Here is a 16,680-nt window from a genome sequence, read left to right as displayed (position 1 = left end):
AATCACGCAAAAACGGCTAAACGGATTTCAATGAAATTTGGCATGCATGTAGCCTTTGACATGGAAAAGAACAAACGCGACCTTTTATCCCGATTCCTTAAGTAGTTCCCGAGGGAAAATTTAAAATTATTTGCGACCAAATTTCAGAATTTCCAGGTTCCATAGTCCACGCAAAGGAAGTCGCGTGCAGAAGCTAGTAAAATGTATTAAAAACTATTTACGACTCAAATTCATCAATAATAATGAATTATTGTAAAATATCAAAGCGAATGCATACAGGCTCATGTTAAAGGTGCTCAATAAGAGATCGTCACATCAAAGTATAATAGTTCAACCAGTAAAATACACACTACAGTTTGTATTAGACTGGTTGAACAAAAAAACAGCAAATTAGTGCTTTTCACTGTTAAACTTAAAGTTTAATATCAGATAGCTGAAAAGGATTCTTCAGGTACTTCAGATAAAGAACAAAGAGCAATGCCACACACAAAAGATTCAAGAGGATCGGAGTTCTCGATCTTTTAAAGTCCCATTTCAGGATAAGATGATCTTCAAATGGCAAAACAAACAATGAAAGACTTTATAATATATCGAGCTATTTTATTTGACTTATATTGAGCCTCAGTTATATGCCTAAGCAGATACAGTTAGCTTAGCCAAAGTAAATAAAAAAAAAAGATACAGTTAGCTGACTGCAAAATTTACATTATTTTCATCATCATTCTAAGGCAAATCCTATTAAAGTCCCACTGTTGGGAGACGTATCCATCAGGATTTTTCCCACGATAAAAAAGGCCTTAGGCAGGATTAATAACCTATAATAGGTACAGCTCGTTGCTCCAATGTAGGTTTGTGTGCATATTGCATTAATTGTTATTAATTATCACAAAATTGACACCAATGTGTGCGGACTGACGGCATAACGTACTCTCCGAGGCACGCGGAAGGATATCTTGAATTTCATTTTGAGACTTTCTTAACAAAAAATCAAAACTTAAGTATTTGACCCGACCTGGAAATCTAGGTTTAGTAATATAAAAGGGCTTCTGTTTAGATCAGTAGGGCTAACAAGTGTTATCTCGCATGTATATGTATGTATTTTAACATTTTTGTACTACCCGCAGTATGTTCTCCTCTTTTTTCTCCTAATTCTACGGTTGCCTGGCAGAGATCACTATTAAGCGATAAGTAGGGCCTTTTGTATTCTACTTCTGTTTTTGTATTTCTATTGTTTTTTTTTTATTTTCCTAACTTCATAGTGGTGTACAAATAAAGAGTTAAATAAATAAAGCGTAACAAACAAACTTACATTAACATTTATAATATTAGTAGAGATACTACAGAAGGTTTAGTCCTTTAACTTTGACTTGCTTATTTGAGTCCTCAAGGTTCGTTGGAATTTATCTTAAATTTTACGCTGGCAGTAAAACCAGTTTCTCTTGTATCCGTGATGTTACCTGAGTTACTTTGATGCGTGATATGCTTGCTTGAGCACGAAATTTAGCTTTAACCTAAAACACTATCGTTTTACTTTGGAAGCCGAATCTTCCCACAAAGATATCCGTGATCACCCACGGATATCCTTGTTCAGCTACAAAATATTGGACAGAATGTTGGTTACTTTGTGGAAAGTCCGTGGTATATAATGATCACCGAGTCAGTTGCGTGCGCTTCGTACATGAACAAAAGCGCTGCCTACCCGTACATAATTCCGACAGACAGACTTACGTAGTCAAATGCACGTTTTCATAAGAATGGCCACTGGTTATGTTATATTCAATGTCTAAAATGTACGGTCACTTGTGCGTCTTAATGTATCAATAAATTAAAAAAATGAAAAAAGGATACTGGTTGCGAATAAAGTTTGCACTATCAAAAGCTACTTTCGAGACAGAGCACTGACCTCGTATTTATAGTAACAATATTCCTTGTAAAAGGCAGCACATAAAAAATATCACGTCCCACAGCTTCCTCTCTCATTGAGTAGACAGATTGAGAGCTTAAACTCGCAACGCAGCTCCAATGTCAATTGGTAAGCTTTGAACAATAATTATCACATTTTAGTCACAATAACCCGGAAAACAATAAACGGATGGCTTAACGTGCTCTCCGAGGTACGGGGGTGGTCAACGCTCATTCATTTAATGCCGGGCTGGTACTACGAATTAAGCAATTAAAATATCACTGGCTTCAACGGTGAAGGAGAAAATCGTGAGGAAATCTGCATGCCAGACAGTTCTCAACATAAATATTAATGAAACATTAATTAATTACAAGTCGGTTCTACTGTATTGAATACTAGCGGAACCGGCAGAAGTCGTCTTGCCTGGTAAGGCAGCGCCACTTACCGGGTCAAATTTTATTTTCAACTCATCCAGGAACCTATTGAAAAACACACACAAAATATCATCAAAATAGGTCCAGCTGCGTAAGAGGAATTGGGTGACCAACATACAGAATATTGCTGTCGTTTTGAGTATTTTTTTTCACCGTTTAAACCTTCCCTGAACTTACACGAATATTTCAAGACCTATATAAGCCAAATCGGTCCAGGCGTTCTCGAGTTTTAGTGAGACTAACGAACAGCATTTAATGTTTATATATTTAGATGTATTCATTGTTGAGAATATGAACCTAAAGTGCTTTGACTTAAATGTGGCCATAACGAAGTCTAAAGGAGTCGTTTACAAACATACAGGTGAAGCTAATAAAAAGCTTGTAAAAAAACAGTACATTTCATAAAATATCATACAACGTCAGTTATTGTAGGTACATATACAACGTGCATATTAAAACCGAAATAATACTTCACAGACTTTAAGAGGTAAATTATGTACTTATGAATGTATAAATGAATGAATACACTTTTATTGTACACCACACAAACATATAGAAAAATTATAAAAAATTTCTATATGTTTACCTATCTGTGAAACCGACATTTATTTCGTAATGTTTGGTTGGTTTGGTTGTACACAAAAAAGGTACTTTTTATGAAATGAAATATGAAATAATATTTGAACAAATTGGCAAATCTAAATGACCTTCTGATTTTAATGTTTTATATTTTAATGGTTTTGCTATTACATTACGCCACACATATATAATCTATATATATATATTGCCCGTATTTCGCAGATTTTTCAATGTACATCGGGACTTCTAAAAATTAGAAACAGTTTAGTAGTGTTAAATTGAATCATTAGGTCTTATTATAACCTTAATTACAAAAAAAAAAAGTTTTATTAGTTTCGAATTGTCTCGAAAGTTTGCCCATGGATTGAAAATTTACGAAGAAAGGTACAGAATACAAAGGCAGATCGATATGCTTGTAGATCACAGTCTAGTAAGTTTCAAGTTCTCTTTGGAGAAAGAATCGGGAAAGACGGGGATTGTGAATGGAGCAAAGCAAACTCATTTTTCAAAAGCACTAGAAGTTTCGTTTCAGAGTAAGCATCTAATGAAAGTAATTTGTTTGTGTGAGAAGCCCGTTGGTCAATACTTTTCGTACTTCATAGCGACTCAACACCGATTCGACTCATATAGAGTGGTTATTATTATGAAAACGCTTATACTTACCTTAACTATTTAACAAATATTGGCGTAAGTGCATATTATAGCGTTCGCACATAATATAGACTTAACATCTAATCGAATTAAATTATAGCATTAAAATGTAAGCTTTATAGTGTAGGGTCAGCCGTCAGACCGCATAATATAATGTCAAAAAGCCTTTTTAGAACAAAAAACTTAATTTTAAAAGAACCCTTTTTTAACTTGGGCAACGACTGGTCCACTCGCCATCCAATACTATTGGCACGTAAATGTCAAAAAGTCTGCTTCATCTTTCTTAACAAAAAGCTCAGCGTTTATGCTATTTTTTCAGTTGAATCAGTGTTGAGTCGCTATGATGTGCGAAGTCTATATAAACTTCGTACGCGAACGGTTCTTAAGTAATTATTTAACAGAATTTTACAACAATAACCAGTTAAGGGTGATTGTTGTAAAATTATTTTTATACAAAGAAAAGAGAGGTCTTACTTTATAACCATACTAGCTGACCCGCGCAACTTCGTCTGCATCAAATATAATTTAAATATTTTTAAGCATTTCTATACCCGTCGTAACGTCTAAACGATAGGTCCAATTTGAATAATTTAAAGAGGAATTTGTAGGTACATATTCCATTTTAACTATAAAACTATTTATTTGGATAAAGATTTGATAGGAACGTCACCTTAAGATTGTACCCGTGTTTTGATTGACAAATTATAACAAAAAGCGGTTATTGTGCCTCAACAGTCAGATATTTAGCCTCCCGGACTTTTGTTTTAAGTAATAATGATTACCATCCATACCTCCATACTCACAAACTTTCGCATTTATAATAAAAGTAAAATGGGATCGTTGTCCCATATGCCTTGCGACTCTCTGTTATCTGTGAAGATTTATGTCCTTTAACTCCGACAATATTTATCAGATGTTCATTAAAATTACACAACACATGCTTGATAGTATACAGTTTCATAAAAAAAAAAAATATTAACAAAATCGATTCAAATTTAACGGAGGTATCAAGTAAAATTGATAAAAATTTTCATCCCATTTCCCGGGAGAAGCTTATTGTTTATCGGAATAAAAAGTAGCCTATATGTTGACCCGGAATATCAGCTACCACTATACCAAATTTTATTTAAATCCGTTCAGTAGATTTCACGTGATGCCCGGACAGACAGACACAAAATTTAAATTGGTCGGGAAAGTTATGAGTCGTTTTTCAGTAATACTCGCAGTAAAACATCATTCATGATTTTAGGTAAAGTTTTCTCAAAAAATGCTTTACTTACGAACTAAATATTCAACTTTAAATTTAAATACGAAAGTTCAAGCTATCAAAGTAAATATACCATAACAACCATACATTAAAGTATTAGCCAAAGAGGATACAGACTGTACGTTGTACTAGCGTCAACTGACAAACAATAAACATACCAAGTTTAGATACCTACGAGGCATGTACTGCAAGTAAATTGAATTTAAGCAGAGCCAATAAAAACCTGCAGTGCTTGAAACTGATGTAACGAAGGTTGAAACGTTTCCATGATACGGTTCAAATTTTACGGGAATGTTCAAAAGGCATATATGAAACATTACAAGACAAAAAGCTGCACTGGTTCAAAGAGATTTTCGTATAATTCAGGGTCTACTGACAAAGAGACTACGTTATTGGGGATTCTTCTATGAAATTCTGAACGCTTCGCGGAGAATTTACCTTCACGGGGATGATGGGAATCGATAAGTCGCTTCTTCCTACGGATTAATGACTCCGGTTTGGATGTTTATTGGTCGGGTTACATGCAGTAGGTTTGATTGGAAATAACGATTATTATAGTTTAATGTTATAAGGGATACTATTTTCTTATAGATCGTGGCCTTAATAAAGCTTTTATGCTTTGATACGAGTATACAACAGGAAATCGTATTACGAAACAATGTTGAAGGAGGCTCCTTCAAAATGATAGAGTGTGTGTATATATATATGCGTGTGTGTGTGTGTGTGTGTTTGTGGGCACAAACGTATTCGCACACATATGCACGCCCGCACACGTCTGCGTTCGTGCAATTAACACAGCATTGCTAAGAGAAAAGTTATTCACTTTTTGTAAAGAAGCTGGAAATTGAACACTATCTCCTGTGGTTTAATGAAGACCGCTCGGGTTTGTATTAGCCGCGACGCTGACTGAGAAACGTTTAATGGAAACGTAAGAGGATCTCCTGCAACTTAACGAAGCTTATTGCAGGATAGTTTGATCGCTCATTATTATAACAGGCACAATGACTAATTTTGAAAACTGCCGTATGATGTTTGGAAGTATTTAACTATTTCAAAAAATTTCTTATTTTTGCAGAAATTAAAGGTTTTGTTGATACTGAAATTGCAAATAATATTTGAAAAAAATATTTCCCGCGTTTACGCTAACACTCGCGAACCCTCGTGACGTCATAGGGAAAATAGAGCCTTATTAAGTCCTTATATAGCTAAAGATTTTTGGTTTTAGTATTGATAACAAAAAACTTATCAACTGATAGTTTGACATCACAAAATACTTGATAAGCGAGATACAGAGATTTGACTTGAGAAGCGGTACAAAATTATGGTCATTAGACGTGGTGTCACATTTTGAATTCGGCGTTTCACGTGTAATAGCGGATTGCTAGATTTTTCTATCTGAACTGTCGTCATCGTTTTTTTTTTTCATTCTCAACTCTTAAAAAAGTCATTTATTTCATACCAAAAAATCAATTTATTTTCCAACGCTGTATGAGATCAGAGAAAACCTTAAAGTAAATTGTATTACGGTAAAAGGACGACGCGACCGGTCTAAGAGGTCGTCTCAAAGTGTAGAGCAAGAAGCTCTCCGCACAAATGGTTTTCGCATTAGATGCTGTCTCCTGTCGGACACACTCCAGTAAAGCTTCAAAGTATTAGCACCGGTCATAACAGCTCCATTTTTAGGGTTCCGTACCCAAAGGTCCCGCCCTATAACTATAAAAAAAAACAATTGACTCATGTTAGCTCTAGCACTGACTCCAGCAATGAAATAGCGACTGCTTGGATCTTAATGGATACTGAATATATTTATTTATTTATTTAGGAAGCCAACGTTATATACAATGTTTTAAAATTATTATAAACAATTGTGAATTGACTGAATTGTGTAAAGTGGTCTTATATTAAGCAGTAAATAAAAAAAAAACTAAGATTTCGCTGTCCGTCTGTTACCAGGCGTCGAAATTGTTACGGGTGAATTAGTTCTGTTGTCGCTATAACAACAAATACTGAAAAACAGGATAAAATAAATATTTAATTTATACATGATTTTTGACGTTTTTAAAGACCGTGTACCACAACCATTCGTTTGCGAGAGGGACTCGCACTTGGCCGGTTTTTAATAATTTGATTTGCTTGCTATATATATATATACTGATTTGACGGTGCTTCGATTATTTATTGCAGCTCTGAAGTTTGTGATGTCTTGCTTGAAAGTTCTCAGAACGAAAGATTTCTGATTTGACGTCATTTAAATACGTTATTTGCGTAGTAACGACTCTCTTCTTCTTGAAGTGCCGCCACCTATCCGAGTGAATGATGTGAAACGTATAACGCCCCGTCTTTTTGCGTCGTTGGTTAAAAAACATTTATGAAGCATTGAATGACAAAGAAATAGGAAAGTAGATTTTGTAACGGTAAAAGGATGTCGCGGAAGGGCTAATGAGGTCATATCAAAGTGGAGTGAAGCTCTTTGCTGTCCGCTTTGCGCACAAAGGGTGATGGGAACGCTAAGTGAAAATGTCCAGCCAGATATGCTTCAGTAAAACTCGACAATATTTGCTCCGATAGTAAAAATTACACTGACAGTTGCATATCGTCTGCGAAAGGTACAAAATTTATTCGTGTGAGTATTATGTTTTAGTTTTTAGATCCACAGAATTAAGAACATACATAACCCTCATTTCGCCATTATTGCATGCAATGCATTGTGTCCATAAACTCGCACTTCACACCTGCGGAATGTTGCTAGCTCACAAACTTTTCCCACTTCCCCATTTCATGGTGAATGTTTTGAGCATATGAGGTAAAATAATTGCTGTCAACTTCTAAATGGAATTAAATGACCTACCGCCTGTTCTAGAAACACTAATAAAGTTGTATTTGTAGCTTCAATATTAGTCGTGTACACGGTTTCTGTATTTCATCTCGCGTAACACAGAATCATCATTATCATGATATCAACCCATTACCGGTCCACTTCATGGCACGGGTCTCCTCCAATGAGAAGGGGTTAAGGCCGTAGTCCACCACGCTGGCCCAGTGCGGATTGAAGGACTCCACACACCTTTGAGAACATTCTGGAGACCTCTCAGGCATGCAGGTTTCCCCACGATGTTTTCCTTCACCGTTGTAGCAAGTAATATTTTTAATTACTTAAAACACACATAACTCAGAACAGTTAGAGGTACGTGCAGGGTTTTGAACTCGGCCCCCCGAAAATGCAGTCGAGCTCACCCACTGGGCTATCACCGCTTCACAAGACAGAATAATAAATATAAAATTGACAAATTGAAGAACTGTCGATTTTTCTGCTTATTCTTCGCGGTAGAATCGGCCTTCCGAACCGTTGGTATAATCACCATTATAAGACAGACTTTGTCGATATCCCTGGAGCTGTGGTTTTAAGTGGAAGGTCCCGGTTTCGATTCCCGGCAGAGGTAAGTTCAGAATTTTAAAATCTCAACTTTTTCGTGTACGATGTCGCGTAGAAACCGATTAGGGGTTAAAGTTTAATATAACTGCCATACCCCTATCAGGTTAGCCTGTTACCATCGATTGCATCATCACTTACCATCAGGTGAGATTGCAGTCAAGGCCAAACTTGTAGTGGAAGAATAAAAAACTACAATCATATTTCACGCTTATATTCGTTTTAGGTCTAAATCGGCTTTTATAAAATTCTACGCTAGCCGGGAAAATTTTTACATTAGCTTAGCTTCCGTTCATTGTAATCCCAACCCAAAACTTGTATGTAAAATTTCAGCTCAATCGGATGGGGATGAAAGCTATTAGAATTCAAAAAACTAATAGTTCGATAGAATTATTGAATCCCTATCCCTACTAATATTATAAATTTCAATGTAAGTTTGTTTGTTACGCTTTCACGCAAAAACTACTTAACCCATCCTCATTAAACTTTGTACACATATTCTTGGAAGTGTGAGAAGTAATATAGGATACTTTTTATCCCGACATTAAGCTCGGTTCCTTTGGGAGAGGGAACGAAAGTGTTTCTAGATTTTACACCACAAATCCAACAAATTATAACCGATTTAAATAATAATTTTTGTACTATATAGGTTATAATATGTGTGACGACACGAATCTTGCCGTGGAGATCCGGTGACGGCACTCTGGGTTAAGAACGCGAATTTCGATTGGATGTTCCACCGATGTAAAACGGGCAAGTTCTACTCTTCAAATGTTAGGCACTGGTCTAAGCAACAAGCAGATACTTACCGAGGCGATCCAGACCGAGATCTGTTTGGTCGTATTTCGATTGTATGGGAGACAAGACAGCACGTGGCAATGCTGCCTGGAGAATCTGATGATTTGGATCCACACTCCACTCACACACTGCACAACAACTTCACAGGGGCGAATTAACTTGAATTATGTTGTCTACCACGATAGCGGGAATAACAGGAGATCAAATTCTAATCATTTTCGAACCAGCAGCGTGGTTTTTTTTTATTTTTTTATATATACTTTGCAACTCCATTCGGCTGGGGCCAATGAGCATTCGTGTACAACCGTAGGCTCGGGAAGCGAGCTCTGCCATTGGCTAGACCAGATTGCGAATAAAAAACGATACTATACAAATAGAGTGAACTTAATTTGAATGATTTTTAAAAGTTGAACATATACGCGGAGCGAACAATATGTGTTTAATTTTGACCAAACTTTGTGTAGATCTGAATGTGGTTGGAGATAGAGGACAGAACTCCTCAGCGGACGGCAGCAAACCCCTCTTAAGGCTTAGCGATACTGAATACTTTAATTTTTTTTAGAACTAGAACTAAATTGAACGCCACATCAAAAACAAAATCAAACGCAGACGAAGTCGCGGGCAATAAATAAATATACTAAGAGAATGGTACACACATCGCCATCTAGGCCCAAAGTAAGCGAAGGTAGCTTGTGTCATGGGTACTTATAATGACTGATGAATATTTTTATGAATAATATACATAAATATTTATATTATACAGATAAACACCAACACACTGATAAACATCCATGTTCATCAATCCAGCTGTGGGAATCGAACCCATAGCCTTGGACTCAGAAAGCAGGGTCGCAGCCCACTGCGCCAATCGGTCGTCGAGAATTGTTACTGTATTAAATAAATAAATAAAAAATCATATAAAATGGAATCGGCATTATTCGTTCTTTCAAGTAGGAATTGTTAAAAAATTCATTAAAAGTTTAGTTCTGTTTTATTACCATTGGTAATAACAAAAATATGAAATTACTACTGTGCCAGCTGTTGCCCGCGTTTGTGTACCTGGGATATATTACTCTCCGTTCTAACTAACTAACTAACACTATGCCCAAAATCAAGTCGATTGGTTCCTTAGTTAGGGCAAAAAGTAAAGACAAACAAACAAACACGCATTTATTACCATTAATTCTATTAAATTGTTAATTTAGTTAAAAGGTAAATCCTAAACCTATTAATCTTGATGTACATTTTATGAATTTTATTAGGCCATTAAACTGCCTAGGCACAATTTTGTGGGAGCTCATGTGAAATTTATTGTCATATTAAATTTAACGTACTCAGGCATAACTCAGGTAACGATTGGCTTTATAATATGTGCCGCGTGATGGTAATTGTTATTCTATTCAATTGAGCGCAATAATTGAATAAACCACCATAGATTATTGTATAAAGATTTATACACAAATGTGTTGCCGGTTTACTAATTTATTATCTGTAGTGTCCTAATCCGGAGGATTATGGCTCTGTTATTAACTAGCTCGAGATTTATATGGACATGGAAAACAGGCAATTTCCCGATGCTTTATTAGAATAATCGTTATTTATGAACTGTTTTTGGATTAGCGATTCATCATCTTCATATCAAGTCATCACCGTGCCCTGTAAGCACGGGCGAATGAGAAGGGTTTAGGTCGTAGTCCAACATGTCTACCGATTGGTGGACTTGTTAAAATTCTTTACACATATACCCAGATAATGAGGTTCTGGTTTGTTTTCTAGTCCACAGATTGTACTTTGCATAACACGCTCGGTCACTCCACCACGCCTAGCATGGGTAGGAGACAATTATATCCCTGGGGAAAGGATTCAAATTTATCTTCTTCCACAGCTTTATCATCTTTCAGAACACTGGCGCACAAGTGGAAATTATATTCAAATCATATATGTGTAACTAGCGGATCCGCGCGACTTCGTCCGCGAATGAGTCTACTTAAAAAAATAGCCGTATGTTGTCGCGGACTGTTTTATAGAACTTTAAAGAAACAACAATTCCGACAATTCCGATATACTTACTACATACGTTTTTTTGCGTAACGTCAGTGAGTAGCGTAATCCGTTCAGTACTTTTCACATGAACAGACAGACAGACAGACATACAGACAGACAAAAATTTAATAAAAATCTGTTTTGGACTCGGTATCGATTGTAAAGCATCCCCCGATCAACATTTTCAAAATATAATAAATGTACAGAAATCTTCCAGTTACAGTTTTATTATAAGTATAGATATAAAGAATAATAAACAAATAACTTCTACTATTCCTTGTCAGGGGATATAATCGGGGGATATAATTTTTATCTCCTGCCCGTGCTAGCCCCGCAGTACCTGTGCTGGAATGGAGACTGCGGACTACTGTCCGCTACTTACTACTGAACTGCTACTTACTAGTGAAGTATTTGTGACATACGGTAGTTTAAGGCGGCTGGGTAAGCGGAAGACTGTATGTGCAGCAGTTGAGTTGAGTTTATAGACTTGATTGGACTATTTTCTGTATTTGTTTTCTTCGCTATTGATTGGACGAAAACTCTATGAAGCGAGAAGGCCGCCAAATTGTATACGTTGTTATAATTTTCTTTTTTATGTAATTTGTGTGGTGTGCAATAAAAGTATATTCATTCATTCATTCATTAATTCATTCATTGGAGGATTTCAGTCTCTTATAAGACCCCCTGTCTTATAAGGATCTGAAAACCTCTTGTCTTGTGCCCAGCAATGGAGAAAAATAAGAAAAAGAAGAAACACTTTATTGCACGTATAATAAACAGGAAAAGAAACAGTAAGGAGTATACAGTACACAATGTAGACATGCAAAGGCGGCCTTATTGTTGCGAGCAATCTCTTACAGGCAACCTTTGTAGATAGGACTTACAGCAAGAGAACGGGATAGTGCCAAGAGTGTTGATAGATATACATTATACATAAATAACAAAATGTGAAGATACAAATACATATATAATTTAAATAAATATACGTAATATATAAATATAAAATATACATAATATATGAATATAAAATAAACATAACACATATAAATATATAACCAAAAATAAGATGAAGATAGAATTAGAATATAGGTATTACATAAATACATTTGGCGATTTGACATTGACATTCCAGCTGGGAAACAACATCCTACAAATTTACTTATTCGAATAACGTAAAAAGGTCCACATAGGAAAATGAAATTAAATTTATTCCGCTCATGGAAATATGAACGACTTCCGCCTAATTGGAAAATCAAAAGCCATATATTTCCTTCAGCGGTCTCCTGGGTGCTATGTGATACGTCTTACGATTTAGATATACATATATTGAGAAGCGAATATAGATCATACTCGTACGACATATTAAGTCCTCGCAAACTGCGAATATCTCTAAATTTAGTAAGACTATTGTAGTAAGTAGTATTAAAAGATAATTAATAAATGGTGTATGTTTTAGATAGTCTTTTAATAAATAATCCTTAATACAATACCGAGGTTACTTATATTTTTCCAATACGCTTACAACATTTTTGCATGCGGCCAACTGAATGGAAAAATCTACCGCCTTCCCGCCATTTTTCCAGCCGTCGTACCACCCGTTTTTCGTTTAAGCCCGCGCCGAGCGCGCCGCTAGTCCAATGCTGCCACCCACGTGACCACAGATAACGCACAATATCCATGGCCGACAACAGTAGTAAGTAATATGTTCGATTGCAGATAACGAGGTCGTGGATTCTATTCCCGTGTTAGAGCAACGATCGTTAGGTATTGGCGTAAACTGTCAAGAAATTTCGAGTACAAACCCCTCAGTCAAAATGCTATTAATGGTAACTTTAAATTGATTCAATATTTAGGGGCTGGTTGCCCCGCCATAATCACCGTGCTGGGTCTACGGGATTGTGAGCTCACAGGGCACGGGTCTCCACTCAGAATTAGAATGGTGTAGAATTGGTAGAGTTCACACACCTTTGAGAACGTTATGGATAACTCTCCGGCATGCAGGATTACGCACGATGTCCCGTTCACCATTATAGCAAAGTGGTATTTTAATAAAACGCGCTAACTCCGAAAGTTAGAGATCCTTGCCGGGGATCGAACTCGGTCCCCCCGAAATGGAGGCTGAAGCTCTAACCACTAGGCTATCACCGCTTATTTGCAGATTAAGATACAATAATTATAATAATAAAGGCTTCTAAAAGATAGATTGGAGATTTGACGGCCAAGCGGCGCAGTGGGCAGCGACCCTGCTTTCTGAGTCCAAGGTCGTGGGTTCGATTCCCACAACTGAAAAATGTTTGTGTGATGAACATGATTGTTTTTCAGTTTCTGGGTGTTTATCTGGATATTATAAGTATTTATGTGTTTAATATTCATAAAAAAACAAATTATTCATCAGCTATCTTAGTACCCATAACACAAGCTACGCTTACTCTGGGGCTAGATGGCGATGTGTGCATTGTCGTAGTATATTTATTTTAATTATATTTATTTATTTATTCTAAAAGATACATTTGCTTAAGCGGTAAATCATAAATATGTGCAAGTGAGCAAAGAGTAGATAAGCTGAATAAAATAAATACTCAGTATTTGTGTAACAAGCAAACTGCTCAAGCCCTAGGTATTTGTTGCAAAATAAATACAACACTGCGAAATCCAGCGCAAATTCAATTTAAGCGTAGCGCGAGGAAACCTGCAGCTCTTGAAAATAGTATAACGAATGGAGAAATGTTTGCGTGATATGGATCATATTTTTCAGATTCGTTTTAAAAGCCGAATGAAATATAAATATGACGGCATCAAGGTTGGTAGATCAAAAGTGGGTTAGATTCTGCCGCATGTACTTACTTTAACGATCGAGTACCTACTTGTGCATATGATTGGGTTAATATAAATATTTATGAGGAGAAAAAGGAACTTATCTTAATTTTTGCAGCATAGGAAGGTAGAATATAACAGTAACCCGTCGTGGTTGATTGTTCTATATCACATTATATTAAATAACTACTGATAGTTATTTGATATAGTTATCTGGGATCGGACTTGTATTTACTGGTTATGTTACTGCCCTGACGAACTCCCTGGAGGAACGATGAGCGCTGTGAATTTTAGAAGGAAGTCCCGGGTTGCGTTTTCGGCAGGGGCAATTTGGGAATTCATAATTTCAGATTTTTTTCTGGTCTGGTCTGAGGCTTCGGCCGTGGCAAGTTACCACCCTACAGCCCGCCCCATTATGAGCCCGAAATACAAAAGCAAACGTTGGTAACATATAGAGGAAAGTCGAACACTAACTCCTAGCTGCGCCAGGATAGACACCTTTGTTGGCTGTCCAAGGTATTCTCAACATGCGCCTCCAGCACCACATCTCGAACGTGTCTATCGTCTGCCTTTATCTTGCCTATAAAATAGTTAAAACATGGGACATAAAAACACAATTTATACAAATAAAAATTTGCGATAGATAATTGGCATTCCATTGAAACCCCTTCAACGCCAGATCCTCACCCGTGCTCCCTCAATTAAAACACGATGAAATCTGAACCACTTAAAATCTATGAAGCTTTATGCCCACAAATTGATATTTCATTCGCCTTTCAAATCGAATCCGGAAAAATTATGCACAGAGCGCAAACTTTTCCACATTCATTATAACGGAAGCTGCAGATTTTTCCCGGGGCAAAGATGCTAAGTTTTTTTTCTCCTCTTTTCAGATTCATCTATGGTTAAGTGAAGTAGCTTAGCCGTACCATCAAAAAATTTGGTATTCCCATACAAAGCATCAGATGATTTTATAAACTGTCTTACTCCTTTCAGGTTAACGTACTTCCATTTTTGATTCGTTACCTTCATACGAAACATACGATTCTAAAAAGTCATTTGTTCATTCCCTACATTTTATATAGAGATGACAGGTATCAACCGGTTTCCAACTATCTTATAAGGTGCTGTACCTTTGCCATTAAAGATCAGGTAAGTTGGCGGTCAAGCCTCCTTATCCTCGAATAAATAACCCTCTACCAATCTGCAATCGAAGGACGCGTTTAATCTGATTTGATTATGCATCCAAGCTTTATCCCATCCATAATACTGCGCTTCCACGTCATTCTAGAGAATCAAGTGTTTTCAAGATCAAAGAAAAACATTTTTTTATGCAAATAAGCCAATTTATTCAAAATTTGTACATGTTAGTGGAATGACTGTGAGATTTATATCATTTATACAATAATATTTTGTAATTCGCCGATTTCTTCAGATCCCTGGCAAGACTAATTGGGCAACTTTAAGGTCTCTCCAGCACGGCTAGGATGGGCAAGAGACAATTATCTCCCCGGGGAAAGGATAAAAAATTACCTTCTCTCACAGCTTTATCAACTCTCAGATCACTGGCGCACAAGTGGATATAATATTCAAATAATATATGTGTAATAATAAACTGGGGTAAACTTCTCCTATTTCCTGTTTCCGTTTTTAGCAGGTGGACACGGTAAGTATATCCCCCGTCAGGGGATATAATCGGGGTATATATTTTATGTCTCCCGCCTGTGCTAGCCCGTCAGGGTATATTTTTTCTAAAAAGATAAATGACACAAGTGGTATACCAGGTTGATATTAAGTATTTGCCTCTGCATCACGTCTGATTGATTTCGTTTTGTTTGCTAGTATTAAGTCGTTAATAATACTGTTGTAGTAACATATTAAATCAATTGTTACAAACAATATTCCATCCCTTTCACTTCGCTCTTTGTGGAAAAGGATAATAAGTACTATTTGTATAGACCAGTTAAGGAATTTGCGTACAACGGTGTCGGCCATTATATAATTTTCAATTTATAAATGTCCAATCTTATGATTTTGAAAACCCACAGGATTCGTATAAAACAACCAATTTAGCTTTATTAAAGCTCCCGAAACTCGATAGCTAACTTCTGAGGTTTAATAAAGACCATTTGAATGTTAATTACCCTATTACAGTCAAGTTCTTAACTTTAAGATATAAATTGCACCGAAAAGGCTAGCAGCTTTCAAACGAATTATTCTCTATGTAACGGTTAATGTACGTGAACTCGGTAATAAGCGAATAAACCGGCTGTAACGCGTATTGTTTTAAATTATACAATACGAGATGTACACTGCGGGTTGGCATAAATTACTGGAATCAGCTACTGGGATTACTGAAAAGTAGTCTACACCTACGTCAATAAATCAAATACCAATTGTAAAGGATTCTTCAATGACAAAAATCACTATATTTAAACAAGCGACTGGGGTGCGGGCTAATAATAAATCGGTTCTTGCTCTTGGAACTTTAATAACCACATTTGAAAGCTTCAACCACGTAAACATTGCCAATCGCAATCACGTAATTTTTAGAGGAATAATCTAAATTTCATTTTTAGGTGATACGTATCCTAAAGATTAATCAAGAATACTTTTAACGTTTTTTATGTAGTCATTGCACTCAAGTCCTCATAAATGTGACAACACTTTATGTATTCAGTATCGTTAGTCTTAAAACCCTGCGGCTTTGATGCTACCCGCTGGGAAGTTCTGTCTAATATCTCCAATTATATTCATCTGT

General features: G+C 36.3%; 1 protein-coding gene across 1 annotated transcript in view; it reads right to left on the bottom strand.

Annotated features, from left to right (window-relative positions):
* LOC120626268 overlaps window positions 1-16,680 on the bottom strand; it is a 302,249-nt gene that overhangs the window by 49,719 nt on the left and 235,850 nt on the right. The window lies entirely within an intron of this gene.

Source organism: Pararge aegeria, chromosome 9, assembly GCF_905163445.1.
Source record: "Pararge aegeria chromosome 9, ilParAegt1.1, whole genome shotgun sequence".
NCBI classification, from domain to species: Eukaryota; Metazoa; Arthropoda; class Insecta; order Lepidoptera; family Nymphalidae; genus Pararge; species Pararge aegeria.
This window is presented reverse-complemented; position numbering and strand designations above follow the sequence as displayed.